This window comes from Marmota marmota, unplaced genomic scaffold (genome assembly GCF_001458135.2).
Source record: "Marmota marmota marmota unplaced genomic scaffold, marMar, whole genome shotgun sequence".
Taxonomy (NCBI): Eukaryota; Metazoa; Chordata; class Mammalia; order Rodentia; family Sciuridae; genus Marmota; species Marmota marmota.
Window position 1 is genome coordinate 5,411,548 of NW_026000051.1, and position 11,154 is coordinate 5,422,701.

Here is an 11,154-nt window from a genome sequence, read left to right on the forward strand (position 1 = left end):
GGAGAGGGAAGAGTCACAGATCAGCGTGGACTTTTTCTTCTCATGTAGCTGTTATGCTCAGATTTTTTTCATGGGGAAAGAGATAGTTATAATTTAATTGGTAAGTTAGACTTTTCTTTTTGTGTGGTGCTGGGAATTGAACCTAGGGTCTTGTGCATGCTAAGCAACCACTGTACCACTGAGCTATGTCCCCAGCCATGTAAAGAAATATTTTTTTTAAATTATCACTTTATATTCAACATTTATGTATGTGTCCAACTAGATGGAATAAAATGCATAATGTACATGGTCTAATAGAAATAGGCAATAAATATTGCTTTACTTAGAACAGGACACTCTAGGCTGTTTCCCAGATATTTGGGGAATATTTTCTACCACCCAGTGGTCAAGGGCCACTTGTATGGAGACGTTGAATCCAAACTGGACTAGCGTTTCGTTCAAGTCAGGCAGACCTGGGTTCATGATGCTGCTCAGCCACTTCCAGAAAAGACCTCACCTCTCTGAACCTTATTGCTTTCATCTGTTGAATGAAACGCTTAACTACAACGTGACTCTAAGGTGGTTCTGTGTTGCCTGGTGCACAATTGGTGCTCCATCAGCAGCCGTAGAATAAAGTGCAGTTGAAATATGGCTGGCATCTCTGTAAAATAAATCTCCTAAAAAGTGAAACTGATGGGTCAACGGCTTTGTACATCTTTAACTTGGAAAGCTTTTGCCCAATTACCTCCTACAGATGATTTATGCATCTTCATGTTTTTTTTTACATTCATCTTAACATTGTTATTGAGGTGTTGATGTTTGTCAATCTGATAGATGAGAAAGAGTATTTTTGCCATAGATTTTCATTTCTGTTATAATAAATAGGGTTGAGCATCTTTTCATTTGTTCAAGAGACATTCTAACAACTTCTTCTTCTTCTTCTTCTTCTTCTTCTTCTTCTTCTTCTTCAGAAGCTGCCTCTTTGGCCCTTTGTTCTTAATCCTGCTGATGGATTATTTTGGGGGATTCTTAAGAAGCTATATGTAGGCACTCTTTATACTAAAGAAACCAGTCATTTATTGATCTAGCTGTTGCAAACACCTCTCCTAGTGTGTTATTTGTCTTCTCAGTCTGCTTTCTTGCACATTAAGCTTTTTTATTTTTCTTTATTTGAATTTAACAATCTTTTTACATAGCTTCTGGGTTTTGTGTCTTACTTAGAAAGACTTTCCTTAAAATTATTATTTTTGATTTTCATTTTAACAATACCTTTTATATTTTCTAATTTTTTTTATGTTTAAACACTTATGTTGCGTGGAATGATTCTGATGTAAGGAGTGAGGTAGGGATCCAAGTTAACTTTCTCCCATGTGATTATCCACATGTCCCAATACCACTTGTTAAATAGCCCACCTTTGCTTTTTGATAAGAAATGCTACTGTTAGCATATATCACAGCATTTTAATTGTGGAAGTTTAATAAATTATCATAATTGATGGTAGAGCTAGTGCCCCCTCATGCTCTTTTCCTTTTTTTTTTTTTGGAATGTTGCTGGCTACTAAATATTTAGTTTTCCAAATATGCTTTATAACTGTGTCATGGTTTGGATATGAAGAACTCCTGTGCTAATGCAGAGATGTTCAGAAGTGAAATGATTTGATTATGAGAGCTGTAACCTCATCCCTGGGTTAATCCGCTTGATGGATTAGTAATTTGAATGAACTGCTGGGAGGTAACTGTAGGCAGATGGGACGTGGCCTGAGGAAGTAGGTTGCTGAGGCTGTACCCTTGTCCCTGGCTCCTCTCCTCTCTCTCTCTCTCTCTCTCTCTCTCTCTCTCTCTCTCTCTCTCTCTCTCCCTGTTTTCCGACTGCTTTGAGCTGAGCTACTGTCCTCCGCCAAGCCCTTGTGCCTTATGCTCTGCCTCACCTCAGGCCCTAGAGCAATGGAGTCGGCTGACCGTGGACAGAGCCTCTGGGACTGTGAGCCCCTGCCCCACAACTTTTCCTCCTCTAAATTGTTCTTGTCAGGCATTTTGGTCGCAGTGATGCACACATTGACTTGTCTATTTTTAAAAATCTTGTTTGTATGCTTATTGTGATCTTATTAAAAATATATTATTTGGGAGAATTTTAAACTTTCAAATTTTCAATGATTCTCTACGTAAAAGGAAAAAATAAGAGGAAAAATAGCACAGAAAATTAATGATGAGCAATAATTTCATCAAGCAAATGAAAAGAAAAAGACATTGGTAATATTAGTTCATTTTATACTGATCAATATTACAACCTACAATAAATACAAACACAGAATTAACATTTGTGTGCTTACTAATAGAGTATCAAAACATAACAAAAGCGAAAGTAGTTAGAAACATAAGGAATGAACATAAATAATTGTTGGGGGAGACTTTAGAGACACTATTGCATTCTTTCACACATCAAGTATACAGAATGTCATTTGTTGACCTAATTTTAAATTATGTAAAAAAGTGGCCAAATTAACATATACATTTGATTTTGTGCCTTGACACTTGCATTTAAAGTATTCTTAGAAAAATATAAAAACTATTCATATATCAGGCTAGAAAAATAATCTCAATCTATTTAACATGCTGAAATGTCTAAGCCTCTTTTTCTGAATACAATTAGTAAAACTAAAGGTTAACAGAAATCTGTAGACAAAAGAAACATCCAACTGCATGAATAAAGAAAGGCACGTCATTTAAAAAAAATAGGCAAACCTATGACAAAAACTATAAGATGAAGTATGAATACATCCAGTTACAAAAAAGAAAGGAAATAAAACAACAGCTTAAGGAATGATTAAAAATAACATTGTAAAGATCTCTGTTCTTATTTGTGGAAAATCTCAATAAAATAGGCAATTCTCTAAGACAAATTACCAAAACTGACTTGGAGTTTATTTTTTTTTAATCTAAATGAACTAATAATGATATAAAATTGAAAAAAAAAAAGAAAATCTATCCTCTAAAGCAAAATAGATCCAATCATTAGGAATATATTGCTAAAGCAAGTAAGGCAATGTAGAATGGGATACCACGTAGACAAAGGGAACAAAACAGAGTCCCCAGAAATCAATCTTTTGCATTTAAAGAAATGTGGTACATAACACAGTGGGATCACAGGTCTTTGAGGAAAGAATGGATTAGAACAGTTGGTTCATGTAAATGAAAGAAATGGATGCAATTTCACATTATAATCAATTATAAGGTACAGATTACAGATGAATTGAAGAAGTAAATGTGAAAAGCAAAACATTAAAATATTTGAAGAAATTTTAGGGAAATAATTCTATGAACACATGGTAGGAAAATCTTTCTAAGTAACAACAAGCACAAACTATAAATGAAATAATTGACAATCTGAATTATTAAGATTGAGAACTGTTTATCTGAAAAGAGTAAAATGATGTGACACATCCCTAAGAGAAGATATTTGTCACTATACATAACTGAGATATTAGTATTTAGAATATATAATCAATCCTGCAAAATAACAACAACAAAAACCCACCTAGGCAATCTAAAAAGAAATGAGCAAAGTATATGAATAGGAAGTTAATCAGTGATGAGGAACACCAGGTGACAATATTTAATCTCAGTAGTGCCAGAAAGTGTGGATTAAAACAATGATAATGAAGTGGTGGTGTTGGACTGTCCCCCTATTGTATCAGATTCTATCTCTCCCTTTAGGTCTAAAATGTTTGTTTTTTAAAAATTAGGTACTCTGGCATTTGATGCGTATACATTTACAATAGTTGTATCTTCTTGTTGAATTGATCTCTTGATCATTATTTTTATATGATATAAGCATAGCTACTGCCGCTCACTTTTGGTTTCTATTTGCTTGCAATATCTTTTTTCATCATTCCACATTCAGTCTGCATGTGTCTTTACTAGATAAGTGAGTTTCTTGTAGACAGCAAATAGCTGGGTCTTACCTTTTGTATCCATTTAGCCAGCTTGTATGTTTTAATTGGGAAATTTAGTCTATTTACATTTAAAGTTAGTATTGATGTGTAAGGGCTTACTCTTTGTCATTTTGTTAGATTTCTTCAGCTTGTTTTGATAGTTTTATTTTTTCTTCCTCTCCTGTTGTTCATCTTTGTGGTTCAGTGGTTTTTTAATTGAATTGATAAGGTTTGATTTTTTTCTATTTCTCTTTTGTGTGTCTACTTTACCAATGGATGTCACACTTTCACATGTTTTGATGATGGCAGTTATCTTTATTTCACTCCTGGATGTAGGACTCTTTTGAATATGTTTTGTTAGGCTGGTATACACAATGAGATATTATTTAGCCATAAAGAATGAAATCCTGTTATTTGAAACAGAATGAATGAAACTAGAAGATATTATGTTAAGTGAAATAAACCAGATACGGAAAGGCAAATACCACATGTTCCTTTCTTATGTGGAAGCTTTAAAAAAAATTCACCTGAATGTGGAATAGTGATTACTAGAGGTTGGGCAGGGGGTGGGTACATAACAGAAGACTGGATTAGATCAGTGTATGCTGTATGCATGTGGAGAAATGTCACAGTGAACCTACTCAAACATACAATTAATACACATTAACCAAAATAGAATAAAATATTGAAAAATAAAACAATAATGAGAGGGCTGGGGATGTGGCTCAAGCGGTAGCGTGCTCGCCTGGCATGTGTGCGGCCTGGGTTCGATCCTCAGCACCACATACAAACAAAGATGTTGTGTCCGCCAAAATCTAAAAAATAAATATTAAAAAAAAACAATAATGAGAAACCATTTCAACTACCCATTAAATTGACAAAAATGTAGATGCCTAACAATACTGTTGATGGGAATGTGGAGAAATGAGAAGTCATGCAACTTATGCACTGCTAGTAGGAGCAAAACAGTCATTGTCACTTTGAAAAGCAACTTAAAATACCTAACAAAGCTGAAGATGCTCGCATCCAATGACTAAGAATTTCTATATTTAGGCACATGCCTCATAGTAAATTGAGGGTATCGTGATCTGCTAAAAAGTTGTGAACTAGACCTGGGGAGTTCAAACAGCAATGCAATAAACAGAATAGGATAGATAATATCAGATTGCATCACTTATAAGGATAAATATTATTCCACGAAACTTTTCCATATGTGCACTGCATTGTGATGTAAAATGCACTTGTAAATGTGAGTTGAAGTTTAAAAACCTTCTGAAGGGCTCTACTTAGAAAGACTCACACTGAGCCAGGTATGGGGGTAAGTGCTTGTAATCCCAGCAGTTTGGGAGACTGAGGTAGGAAGATTGTAAGTGCAGGGCCAACCTCAGCAACTTAGGAAGGCCCTAAGAAATTCAGTGAGTCCCTGTCTCTAAATAAAATACAAGAAAGGGTTGGGGATGTGGCCCAGTAGTTAAGCACTCATGGGTTCAATCCTTGGTACCAAAAAAAAAAAAAAAAAGAAGAAGAAGACTCAGACTGGGTATGCAGGGAAACGGGTACAAGGGTGCTTATTAAAACATTGTAATTGCAGACAAAAAGGGAAACAGAGAGTCATCAAGATAGTGGACATTTGTATTACAGCATGATACCTATATTAAGATACTATTTATGCAAAATTTTTAAATAGGTAAAACAACATTACATACATTTTATAGATACACACTTTATGTAGTAAAAATTTAGAAACTGGGAGGAAAGAATAGACTTGGTGTCCAGAATGTGATTATCTGTGAGGATGGAAGAAGGATAGGACCCTAGAAGGATTTAGAGGAACATTCAACCATCTGTAATATCTTATTTCAGTTTAAAAGATTTGAAGGAAAAACAAACAATCTAACAAAAGCAAGAAACACATTTTTAAAAGTTGGTTCTGCTGGTAAGTTCTTTTAAATTTGTGACCAAAAAGTAATTCTATGCTATAACAAATGTTTTAGGACATAGGAAAAGGTGGAAAGTTACTTAGTGTATCAGTCAGTTATTGCTACAATGATGATTCGTAACAAACTACCTCCAAACTCATGGTTTAAAACAACAATCACTTATTCTCACATGCCCATGGATCACTTGGGTGTTGGCTGATCTCATACTGGCTTGACTCGATTTTGTTCCAAGCTACAGGGAGGATTCAAGTGTCTCCATATATCTCTCATCATTTGGACCTGGAGTCTGGCTGAGGCATTTCTTCGCATGGTGTTTGCAGAATCACACCACTAGAGCCCATTTTTTAACTCCTACTCTTAAAACATACACTTAAATTCTGTTGTTTCAAAGTAAGTCACATGGTTGAATCCAATGTCATGGGGCAGAGCACACACTCTACAGTATGAATTAAAAAGTGAAAATCATTTCAAAAATTAGTAAATTAAAATAAACAATGGCATTCATGAAGTCATCCATCACAATTGATTATGATGTATTCCAGAACTTTAAGGATTGCTTATATGCAATACACTCAATGACATAATACATCTTCACAGAAAGACCAATAAGGAAAAAAAAAAAAAAAAAAGACAAGAGTTAAACTTGATGGAAGCAGAAAAAGCATAGAATAAAATTCTACACTCACTATTTTTAAAACCTCTTTAAAAACCAGGAATAGGAGAATATTCATTAACATAATAAAGAATACTTACATTAAAAGAACAATAGAAGTGTACTTATGGGAACACAATAGGGACATTTGCTCTAAAATCAACAGCAAAATAAATATGACCACTTTTATTTTTATTTAACATTGTTCTGCTCAATGAAATGAACATACAGAGAAGGGGTCTGACAGCGTCAGAACAAGATCATCATTTACAGATGGTAAAACCATTTACTTACAGAACATAAACAAACTAACTAAAAAACTCCTAGGATAAATTACTAGTCCAATAAAAGGTAACTATTAGAAAAATCAATGTTTTTCTATTGCCAGTGATAATGAATTATAAGATAAATTTACAATTGCAATAGAAACATAAAATATTCAGCAGGAACCATCAAAAGAAGTGTGCAGAAATTCTAGGTGAAGAATGCCACACACTTTTGTTCAGAGATGTAGAGGACTTAAAAAAAATGGAAATGCCTGGCATGTTCAAGGACAGGGAGATGAAACACCATTGAGACATGACTTCTTCCCAAACTGGTTTATAGGCTTCATGACATTCCATTCAAAAGACAAAATGGGTTGGGTCAACTGATAAAGGTCATAAGGAAGAATGATTTTTTCTCTTTTGCAAAAAGGGAGATAAAGAGAGGACCTTAGACCCATCAATAATCAAAATTCTTGCACAGCAGTGTGATAAATTTTAAAAAGAGTTCCATTGTTGCTATCTTTGACAAGCTCCTAAATGAAACATGATCAACAGCTTGGAAACAGACTCTAGTTATGAGGTCTTATGTAGAAGATGTGACATTAGCATTTAAGTCCCATTACCATGTGCGTTGGACTTGGTTGCATTCGGTTGCACCAGTGGCATCCTGGCCATTGTGTTCAGTCACTACATGAGAGCATGGTGTCCCTTCTGAAACAAGGACAACACAGTTCCTTTAGGAGTAGAGTTTCTCCTTCCTCCTCCACAGTGCTGGGTGTACGTCTTTCATCCTGAGGTCACAAAATAGGCTACTCCACCTTGAGACAGCCCATCCACTTTATGATGTATGAAGAAAGAAGAAAGTGATGAAAAAGAGGGAGGAGAGGAAGAAAGAGCAAAATCTATACCAATATCTATTCTGTACTACAACAAACTGATCCAGGACATAGGAAAAGGTGGAGCGCTACCTAGTGTATCAGTCAGTTATTGCCACAATGATGCTGCATAACAAACTAGCTCCAAACTGCATGGTTATTTTTGTTTACATGTCTATGGATCACTTGGGTAGCAGAGCTCCCACCTAAATCCCAAGCAGACACCCACCTGTATCTCATTGAGTCACTAGCCTCCTGGGCTAGAAGGGAAGCCAGAAAAATACTTATTAAAAAATGTGGACATGGTACTTTCCCCAACAGAATTTAGACTCTGTTGTCAAGAGAGGTTAACAGTTTATAGGTAACCAGATATGTCTACCACAGAAAACACCCAAACCACTGGGAGACAGAGGAATGGAAAGGAGCAAAGCCAAAATGTTTTGGTTGGGAAAAAAAAAAAAAAAACTCAAGCAAAATTTGTATCTAATATGAAATACCAATATAGTGTCCATAGGATATATAGATTAGAAGTATGGTAGGGAAAATACAGGAATATATATGCAAATAAAGAGCATATTTAAGCCAATGAAGGGAGAAGGGCTGTCCAGCTGTGTAAGCCCAAGACTGAGCATCATAGGCACACAAGGAACACACTGATAAATTTCCCTAGATTCAAAAAAATTGACTCTGTAAGTAGAAAATCCCATTGGAAAAATTGAAAGGCAACAGCAAACTAAGGAAAAAAATCAGAAAGGTTACCACCTCCATTCCATATTATGATACACAACCACAGGGGGAAACTAAGACGCCAGTCAAACACCTTGGCAAAGGCCCACAGCCAACAGATCATGCAGGAGGAGACACCATCGCAAAAACACAGGAGCATTTTGAATAAATTGATAACAATTCAAACATCGAAGGAATCCATATGGTTTGTAGCTCATCCTTGCATGAAAACTTGGAAAATGCAGAATAATATGAAGATGAAAACACAAATCACTACACTCCAATGGCTGAGGAATGATTTTTTTCTTTTTTTCCACTCACGGACACCTTTTCAGTAGTTGGTTTTCTCTGGTGTCTTTCCTTTCATCTCTTTCCACTTCTGATTGCCCTGAGCTTCATTGTACTGCTGTCAATCACTAGGTGATTGACACACTAGGTGGCTCGTGGTTCTTCCCTCAGCATCCACCTTCCACTGGGGACACGAGAAGGTTAGATGGTGGGTAAACAGCTGACAGTGTTTTCCGTGGGAAGCCTTATCTGGCTCTTACCTAACCTCGGAGTAGCCTCTGCAGTGTCACCAGGCACGTGACCCTTGATAGTCACTTGCCACTGCCACCCAACGATGCTTAAACTAGCACTTTGTATCTTCTGCCTGCTAGTTTTCATGCATGGTGAATGGTACATGGTAAAAGGAAGACCCTCGAGAGCTCTGTTCCTTCTGGACTTATCCATTCAGGGTGACAGCTGTGAATTTGGGGCAGAACTTTAAGATCAACCACCTGGTGGCTCTGGAAAGCAAACAGTTTTGGCTTTATTTTTCCAAATGGCTAATCATCCCAACACCACTTGTTGAATGATTTTTCACCTATTTGTCTGTTTTGAAATCCTATTCTAATCTGCTATTTTATGTGTCTACTTGCAGACAAGCACCGAATTGCTTTATGGCCATAGATTTAAAATGCATTTTGGTGGGGGTGGGGTAGGCACAGAGGATTGAACTCAGGGGCCCTCAACCACTGAGCCACATCCTCAGCCTATTTTGTATTTTTTATTTAGAGTCAGGGTCTCACTGAGTTGCTTAGCACCTCACCATTGCTGAGGCTGGCTTTTTTTAAAAAAATTAATTTATTTATTTTATTGTTCTAAATTTGTTATACATGACAGCAGAATGCATTTCAATCCACAGTATTCATATGGAATGCAATTTTTTATGTCTCTGATTGTACACAAAGTAGAGTCACACCATTTGTGTCTTCATACATGTACCTAGGATACTGATGTCCATCTCTTTCCACTGTCTTTCCTACTCCTATGCTCCCTCCCTTTTCCTCCCTCCCCTTTGCCCTATCCAAAGTTCCTCCATTCCTCCCATGCTCTTCCCCACCCCCATTATGGATCAGCATTCACTTATCAGAGAAAACATTCAGCCTTTGGTTTTTTGAGATTGGCTTGCTTCACTTATCCCGATATTCTCCAACTCCATCCATTTACCTGCAAATGCCATGATTATATTCTCTTTTAATGCTGAGTAATATTCCATTGTGTATATATCTCAAAGTTTCCCTATCCATTCATCTACTGAAGGGCACCTGGGTTGGTTCCACAATTTATCTATTGTAAATTGAGCTGCTATAAACATTGATGTGACTGCATCACTGTAATATGCTGTTTTTAAGTCCTTTGGGTATAAACCGAGGAGCAGAACAGCTGGGTCATTCCATAGGTAGTTCCATTCCAAGTTTTCTAAGGAATCTCCATACTACTTTCCAGATTAGTTGCACCAATTTGCAATCCTACCAGCAATGTAAGAGTGTGCCTTTCCCCCCATATCCTTGTCAACATGTATTTTTGCTCGTATTCTTTTTTTTTTTTTTTGAGAATTTTAATATTTATTTTTTAGTTTTTGGCGGACACAACATCTTGGTTTTGTATATGGTGCTGAGGATCGAACCCGGGCCGCACGCATGCCAGGCGAGCGTGCTACCGCTTGAGCCACATCCCCAGCCCCTTGCTCATATTCTTAATAACTGCTGAGGATGGATTTGAACTTGCAATTCTCCTGTCTGAGCCTCCCGAGGCGCTGGGATTATAGGTGTGCACCCCTGCTCCTGGCTTAAAATGCATTTAAAAAATATCTGGAAAGGCAAATGTATTAGTTATCTATGGGTGTGTAACCAAAAAACCCCAAACCTAAAGGCTTAAAATAAACACTAACTTATAGGCTTCTGACTATAAAATTGACAGGAATGTTTTGCTTAATAAATTTTGAGATTCAGCAATATCTTTACCCTTCTTCCAAACAAGGCAAGGACCTTAAAACTTTTCAAGACCTTTGATAATCCCACGTAATTGACATGTTCTCGCTGTCTAGTATTTTGTTTTGCACACCCTAAATTTGACATCACTTTTATTGTTTTACGTAATCAATGTCTACTTAGACACACTGATATATTCACTAGTGTCTTTGCTCGTCATGTCTGTCTATGTCTCAAACATTCCTGTTAGGTTCCTTTTCCTTCATTTTTGAAGTACATTTTCACTACTAAAAAATGAGTGAGAGCCTGTTAATATAAACTCTCTGGGTTTTCGTTTGCTTTAATGTGCCTTTATTTTATAATTCTTCTTGAATGAAAGTCATTGGACATATACTTGGGGAAAGGTCCTACTGTCATCGAACTCCATGTTGCCGTGGAGATGACTGTAGTCACTGCCACGTGGCATCATGATGTGCTTTTTTCCTGTGGCTCCTTTTACATTGTCTCTTTGTCTTTGCTCCCTGCCCAT